This window comes from Raphanus sativus, chromosome 5 (genome assembly GCF_000801105.2).
Source record: "Raphanus sativus cultivar WK10039 chromosome 5, ASM80110v3, whole genome shotgun sequence".
NCBI lineage: Eukaryota > Viridiplantae > Streptophyta > Magnoliopsida > Brassicales > Brassicaceae > Raphanus > Raphanus sativus.
Window position 1 is genome coordinate 20,232,148 of NC_079515.1, and position 8,999 is coordinate 20,241,146.

An 8,999-nucleotide genomic window follows, 5' to 3' on the forward strand; every position below is an offset into this window, starting at 1 on the left:
GCTTGGAGTGTCTGTGTTTCTTTCTCTTAGAATTTCGCAGAAGAACACTTGGACGTACTGTGCCTTATGTCGTCCAACTTATAATATGGTCGACCAATATGGTCCTTGACCAAAAACGTATGTCTCTTAGACTACTAACCACTTTACTTGGTCGGATCTCATCCATAAGTGTTTATGGATCGTCCTATAGTATGACCTGGTCGTTTATGGACAATGAGATATTTCTCTTAAGTACTATCGAAAATGTACTGAACTGGTCGATCCATATTGTGTCATAGACCTTGTCTATACACGTCCATAATTTTCTCATGAGTGTCTTAGATCATGACTTGATCAGTGATCATTACTACAATGAGTTTTACATACTCATTAGACTTTGGTTCTATAACCAAGTACACTCATCGGACCTTATTCTTGGCAATCAATCTTTCTTGCCATATGTACTATCCATACTGATAGTTGATACCTCAAAAGTCATACCACGTTTTGGGTTAACAAAATTAGTCATCTCTCATGGATGATTCGGCTGGAAAGAAGCCGGACATAGTCTTTGATTTGGTATGGTCTTTGGCGTGAACCATAATGGTTCTCTTCGCCTTTTGCTGTGACCATCTTATATCTTACCTAGGGCGTGCTGATCTCATACACATACCCACGACTATGGTCTCTGCTATGAGTTATTGCAGTCCTTATATACATAGTCTTAAGAATCAATCTTGTTTATACACACACACAACCTTTGATGGATGTCTAAGATGTTGTTGGTGTATTGCTATCAAGCCTTTGCCGTAGACCATTGGGTCATAGACCACGACCAATCACATGGTGATTGGTACTTCTCTCATACGGCTATATCTGTATATGCAGTCCCATGTCCTTAGTTCGTATGGACCTTTGCTAGGCGTGCATATGGACTGCTACATGATAGCTGATCTTTTGAGATCTAGAAATAAACTGTATCAACCTCTCTTTAGGCTGGTTCCAAACACAAGGGATTTTGTACTTCTTATAAGTATGTATGGACTGAATTGGATTGTTCTTAGACAGATCCTTTACTTATACAGCTGCTTAATGATTCAGTCCATGAACAGCTTAGGGACAATGCTGTTCATTGAGAATTTCTTTTCTCATCTTTGTGGTACCTTTATAATATTTGATCCAGTGATCCATATGCTTGCTTACTACGTTTTTATCTCTTACTTATGACCAGACCTTTGTCAATTTCGAATCTGAGTAGTAGCATCCACCACATAGGAGTATATCTCCTTATAAATTGTTTTTCGGTCTCTGTGAGTAACCTTGTGTAATCAGCTATGTTCAAATGCTGTAAATAGGTACATGCATGTCTTAGACCACGTGACCATGTCCTTATCTCACAGTTTACTTTCCTCACATGACCCATTCACTGGTTTTATCACTTGATGGCGTTTTATGGCCAATACGTCCATCTTTCTTTACTTTAAACCCCACGTCCATTTTATTCTTTGTGAGTACTCTCGTGGGTTTATGATCCTCGCATTATATCTTATACTCAAGTGCTACTTTCTTTTATGAGATCTCTTATATGTAAATACATCAGTGGTGTTAACACTCTTATGTATGGCTCCATTGTGTTCCAGACATGTCCAAATCGATTTGAGATTTCATTATCTAGGACCTTTATTTCCTTGCAGTTTGGCGTCCCAAACTACATGGTCTGGTACCTTAGATGGTTAGCTGGCCAGCCTTATCTCCATGTCCGGACTGGTTCCCTTTTGAACTCGGATTTATATCATTATGTGCACCTTTTCATTTCTTTCTATCCGAGGTTCCTTTATCTTATGGAACACTTTGGTCTATCTTGTATAGACTCTGTAGCAACTTGATTGTGTCTCTTAGGACATCAAATTTCGTGGTGCATAAGCTGGTATGACATTTAGTCATTCTTTTCTTTCCTTTCGGGTCAATGTGTCTGGCATCTAGTTCTGCTAGCTTTTGCATTAGTTGATCACATTCTTTGGACGTCTTAGATTATATTTCTAGTCCGAGGATCTTGCCAAGACAATGATGGTTAATACCAATCTCTTACTCTTTATCCAGCTTATAGCTTTCTCACTTTTGATGTTGGACAGTCGGATTACTCATGCAATCCGTGAACCTGGCCATTTAATCTTATCACCCATATTTGGCTCAAGGTTTCATATAAATTCGTGGGAGAAAGTCATACTTCTATCCAACATATATTCCCAATTCTTATCTCAGTTTCTATCTTAGAAAGCACATATGAATGTGGTGGTTAAATCTCTTTAAGATTTCATATGTCTGGTCGTGACCCGTATTCAATCTGAGATGGGAATATCTATGCTCACTTATATGGCCTGATGCATATTGTCTTTACACATGTATATCAGTGTGTTCCCAAGCATTAGGTCGTGGCCTTTGTATTATAGGAAATCGGCCAAATGATTGTCCATGCTTCTGTTCTCGACCCGGTCGGTTTCATCGTCCGTGGTACGGTCGTATGAACTTTGTTGACCGCGTCCACGTCCTGTCCATCCATCCCGGTCTCGACCGGATGGTTTATCATGATGGACGTGGCTTGTCTTTGTATTAATTTACCATGGTCATAGACCATGTCCCACGGATCATGTTCATGTTTTTATAGTATGGTCATGTACCACACGGGTGTGTATTCTCCCCCTCATGAACATGCTATAAACCATTATGCCATTTCATGATACTTGGGACAGTTAAGCCTCATGAGCTTCCCTTGTGTACATGTTTCACAACGTGAGATTCTATGGGATAACTCTTTTGTGCCTTTCAATTATTTGCATCAAGTTTGGATCGATCCTGATGGCTAGTCCGGTCATGCCATTAAGTGTAATTTCGTATGGTTAACCAACTGGTTACCATGGCTCTTTTGCCTCTCATCATACTGATCTTAGCATAGTATTAATCAGTAGAGTATATAGGTATAGTCTTGACCACTTTCTTATAAGGCCTTAGGCGATTTTTCTTTCAAAATCTGTAGGAACCTTTTGTTCTCTTTTGCCCATTGTTTCTATATGGAAACCATTTCTTGTTAGTACTCAATGGGCCACAAAATTGGGTGTATATAATGCCCTTCAGGCAATGCCTTGGCTGTGGTCTAACTATCCTTCTAGAACAAGATTTATTGGGAGAATTTTATTTTTATTTTTCGTGGATATTTTTATGCTTTGTAATTCTAAGATAAATAAAAATCATTCAATAAATAAAATTCCAATAAAGGTTTTCATAAAAACACCAAATCATATAACATAATAAGATTTAAAGTAAATCAAACAAACAAAGCAAAATTTCAGGATGTCAAATGGCCTTTTAGCCTATGGTCAAGACGGCCACTCTAACTGTCACTTTGGATGTGGCTTCCTCAGATTTATTATCTCTTTCATCACAATCTGCTTCATAACCACTCATCTCATTCTTTATTTGATTCATCCACTCTCTTTGTAATAAGTATGAGAATAGATCATTGTGTGTGGTGAAACATTTCTCTCTATGATGTAAAAATAGATCTCTTTGGATCTGCTGTAGAGAATGTCTTTTCAAGTAATTCCTCATCTGTTAACTTTTCACCACATAATATCAGGTTATGAGCTATTTCGGACAGGGTATAATTATATTCTTCCACGGACCCATAGTCCTGGAATCTGAGGCTCATCCACTCATGCCTTATCTTTGGTAATAACACCTTAGTGTATCTGGACATTAATTCTGTCCAGAGGCATCGGGGGCTCTCTATATCTCGGTACTGATTTCTCAGTTCCTCAATGAGATGATGGCTCATTACTGTTAATGCCATTTCGTTCTTTTGGTTCCATGATCATCCTTGATGATACATTTCCCAAGACCCTCTGTCCATAGTATATATGAGATATTCATTGCCCATCCTAGATAATTTTCTCCAGAAATTTTTAGGGTATCATAATCCAAGGTTGACATCTGAATCATATCAATCAATTCTTAGAATTCATGCATTCAAATAATCAATCAAACATGAAAATACTTTTAGAAATTTTATCACTCAATATATCAATGGTTCACACCAACCAAAACAAAAATTTCTAACAAGTATTAATCAATCAACATGAAATATCCCTTTAAGCAATCATATATCAACCTCAGAAATTTTCAAGTGTTCTTATGTGATCTAGGTTCCTGCGGACCTAACTAGAAAAAATTTCAGACAAGTGATATATGAAATATAAACTATATGTTCAGGGTTATAATGCATCAGGTCTTACGACCCTTAGGTCACACGACCACAGTACATGATGCAAAGCCACACGGCTGGTTAGTATGAACAGTCGGATTCATTTAATCTATCCTAGCAGGATGATTCTAAGTGTTCAGGTCGGATTTAATGTAAATCTATCAACCTAATGAATCAGACAATCTAGCAACCTAGATGAACAATCATACTAACAACCTAAACATCATTATGTATGCAAGTGAACCACACGGTTCCGATTGAATGATTATGCCTTAATGCAATCGATTTTTATCAACCTAGCAATCAATGATTCTAAGTGATAAAATGAAACAATAAACCTCAAACAATTTGTTTAGATAATTCAATCAACAAAATTCGGATGAGATCCTAATATATTGTTTCTATGTGATTCCAAATTCAGTTTAAGCAATCAATGATCAATGGTGAGCATTCTAGCAATATTCCTATTTCAAATTCAGTATGGAATATGCAATTTAACATAAGCTGAAAACTTTTCAGAAAAGGAAATTTTTATAAAAGGAAACTTTCTATTTTTTCGGAAAATGAAATTTTCCATTTTAGCAGAAAGGAAATTTCAACAAATCAATCAATCAAGCAATCAATAAAATAATTCAGATTTCAGTTTATAGAATTTATAGTTTGTGAAATCGACCAAGATGAGTTTAAGGGGTGATCGATTTCTATTGGCTCCGATTGATCATTCAGATCATAAGGTTTTCGAGATCCAAGAAACTTAGTGTTTTGGTTTTAATTGATTTAATCAATCTCTTATTGAATAAGGAATATTTGTGCTTCTAACAACCTAATGACCGTTTGATCTAGCAACTTAACGGGAGAACTAAACCAAATCCTAATTCCTCAAATTTATTTAGGGATTCAATTGTCCTAGGTTTTTAGGTTCATCAAATTTTAATGTTCAATCCTTTAACAAACAACCAAATTCGTTTTGATATGGTTCCAAAGGGTGTTTCAGATTTTATTTACCTTTAGATTGGAGAGAATCTGAAACTGGACCACCTAGAGAGAGGAGAGAAAACCGCGAACGGCTTGAACGTCTATCGCGAGCAAGGAACGGGCTGATCGGATCGTCCGGAACCTCTACCGGCTGTTGGATGAACTGTCGGATCGTCTGGTGGCTTATCGGGTGCTGATCAATTCGTCGGATGGTCAGTATGTGTGCTGGTCGGATGAGCATGGAAAGACAGCTAGGGTTTCCTTTAGTAAAAAGGAAATTGTCAACGCGGATTGAAACGGAGGTGGAGAACGCGTCTGAACTCGGATTGAGACGAGGTTTACGGAGCTGGATTCTTCTCGTCGAGAGCTTCAATTGGATATATGGAACGTCGGCTAAATCCTTATGGTTTGAGAGATACGTCGATTTGAAGTTGCGTCCGAATTAGGGTTTTGAATCAAGTTGACGGCGCTTCTTGTAATAGCTCGTGAGAACGCGTCCGGTATCGGATTGCGATGAGGTCGACGGCGTTGGATACGTCTCGTCGAGATCTTGAATTTGATAGGTGGCTTGTCGTCTGGATCCGTCGGGTTGAGGAGATACGGTGTTTTGAAGTTTCGTCTGATTTCTAGGGTTTATGGTGGTTGCTGGGAAAAAGGGTTTCGAAATTCACTCAGGGTTTTTCAGAGCTTTCGTGCTGATAACGTGTTGTAAAACTTGTATTTCTTCATATTATTGATGTGCCAATAGGCATCTATATATATACATGTTACAAGGAAGAGATAAATGGAAAGATCCTATTTCCAATAGGAAATAAGAAATACATGGAAATAGTAATATTCTAATATAAATATGCTAATACATAAATATGGTAAAGTCTAAGTCTTCCTTTCTTCCTCATGCGTCTGGTCCGGTTCGGTATTGTCTGTCCGGTACGTCTGCCCGGTACGGTTCGGTTATGTCCGTCCATCCAATGGTTTATAACACATATATTATTTTTTGAACAAATAATTAACTAAAAAATGAGGGAGACAAAATAGGTAGAAGAGGGAGTTGAGCCTCCGCCTCTTATTACAACAACACTTCCAAATCCAACTCATCATCATCCTTCCTCCTCGTTCTCTCCGCAATCAATCTCACATTTGGTAATATCGAAATGGCGACGGCTTTCTCTGCCACCCTTCCTCTCCATGGATCTCAAGAGAATCGTCTCTTGCTTCCTCCCACCCGATTGGCTCCTCCTCCTCCTTCTTCTTCTTTCCTCGGATCCACCCGTTCTCTCCCCATTCGCAGCCTCAATCACGCTCACGCCTCCCGTCGATCTCCCGTCTTCGCAGTTCAGGAAGTTGTCAAGGACAAGAAGAAACCCACCAATTCCCTCGTATGCTCTCTCCTTAATTACCAATTCATTTCCAATGCACTGATCCTAGGAGAGTAGTTTTTTTTTAGTATTGATTTTAATAATTTTTAAATATTTGATTTTATTGTGAAATTAGTTGATAACAAAAGAGGAAGGATTAGTCTTGTACGAAGACATGATTCTCGGTCGTTCATTCGAGGACATGTGTGCTCAAATGTACTACCGTGGCAAGATGTTTGGCTTTGTCCACTTGTACAACGGCCAAGAAGCCGTCTCCACTGGCTTCATCAAGCTCCTCACTCAGTCCGATTCCGTCGTCAGCACTTACCGCGACCACGTCCACGCCCTCAGCAAAGGCGTCTCCGCTCGTGCCGTCATGAGCGAACTCTTCGGGAAAGTCACCGGTTGCTGCAGAGGCCAAGGTGGGTCCATGCACATGTTCTCTAAAGAGACACAACGTGCTCGGTGGGTTCGCCTTCATAGGCGAAGGCATCCCTGTGGCCACCGGTGCTGCGTTCACTTCCAAGTACAGAGGGAAGTCTTGAAACAGGACTGCGAAGACGTCACTGTTGCGTTTTTTGGAGATGGGACTTGTAACAACGGGCAGTTCTATGAGTGTCTCAACATGGCTGCGCTTTATAAGTTGCCTATTATCTTCGTTGTTGAGAATAACTTGTTGGGCGATTGGGATGTCTCATTTGAGGTCGACTTCTGATCCCGAGATATGGAAGAAAGGACCTGCGTTTGGATGCCTGGTGTTCATGTCGACGGTATGGATGTGCTGAAGGTGAGGGAAGTGGCTAAAGAGGCAGTGGGAAGAGCTAGAAGAGGTGAAGGTCCAACCTTGGTGGAGTGTGAGACTTACAGGTTCAGAGGACACTCCTTGGCTGATCCTGATGAGCTCCGTGATGCTGGTATATCTCTCTTTCCTTCCTTCCTTTCTTTTTGAAGTGTTTTTTTTTATCTTTTGGATTGAAACTAAACCTTAGATTGTTGGCAGCTGAGAAAGCCAAGTACGCGGCTAGAGACCCGATCACAGCGCTGAAGAAGTATCTGGTAGAGAACAAGCTTGCTAATGAAGGGGAGCTTAAGTCGATAGAGAAGAAGATAGACGAGTTGGTTGAGGAAGCGGTTGAGTTTGCAGACGCGAGTCCACAGCCTGGTCGGAGTCAGTTGCTAGAGAATGTGTTTGCTGATCCCAAAGGGTTTTGGAATTGGACCTGATGGACGTTACAGATGCGAGGATCCCAAGTTTACTGAAGGCACTGCTCAAGTCTGAGACAAGAGATAAAAGAGAGAGAGTTAAATTATAACGTCTTTGGCTCTGTTTGATGTTCTCTTACATATTATGAAGTTAAAATGCCACAGAGAAACAGTTTTGTATCGTCTGAAGTTTTTTTTTTCCTGGCTGGATGGTTTTATGATTTACAAATATGTTCTTTTAATGTTTGAACGGGTGGGTCAGTACCGGTTTGCATTTTGTTTAGTTAAGGTTCGAAACCTGGGCTCTCGAGTCTTCGACTTAAGTCCTCACTGGTTTCCCTTTTCCCCTGCCACCCGAAAACACATTTTTACGGTTGGTAACGGTTGACCGTGTTTCGAAATAATCATACAAATTATTTAAATTGTTCCGAACCTTTTGAAATTAAAAGCTGATTCCAATTACCGTTTACAGTTGTGGATGAATAAAAAATAAAAAATTATTTTTTCTAAATATTTTAAAACTTTAAATTTAAACTAAAAATAGAATATTATAAATAAAATATATACACATTTTTTTTTTTAAACACTGGCCTAGTTTCCAGAAGTACTCGTTACTTGCTGGCTTTGTATCTTACAACCGCATTCCACCTTGTATCTCGTCTTGTTAAATATACACATTTTATATATTACCTTAATTTTAAAACATTATCATAATTTATTTTATAAAAAATCAAACTACTATTCATTATAATTTTTTTTAAAATTAATATACATACATATATAAAGATATAAGCATGTGTAAAACGAAACAAATATTATTTAAAAGTTTTAATATAAATCTTCAAAAAATATATTAAAATTACAACTTTCAACTCATTAAAAATTTTAAATAAATAAATATAATATTTTTAATCATATTATAATTAATAATTACTATTTTTGTCATAACTATTTTTTTATATTTTTATAATGTTATAATATATTTTATATCAGTAATTATTATTAACGCGTGTAATATCTTATAATCAACCAGTCACAAAATATTTCATAACCGCAATAATTTTAAAAGTTATATCAGTCGTACAAAATGCTATATAATATTTGCAACCGCAAATCATGTACATTCAACAAAACTCTCGCAACCATAACCGCTGCATTCGAACGAGACGCCATAACTAAGCCTAGGGGTGGCGTTCGGGTTCGGATCGGGTATTTCAGATTTTCGG

At 38.2% G+C, this 8,999-nt stretch overlaps 1 pseudogene; it reads left to right on the top strand.

Annotated features, from left to right (window-relative positions):
- Positions 1–6,227: 6,227 nt before the first annotated feature.
- LOC130512677 (pyruvate dehydrogenase E1 component subunit alpha-3, chloroplastic-like) lies at positions 6,228–8,015 on the top strand (annotated as a pseudogene).
- Positions 8,016–8,999: the final 984 nt, after the last annotated feature.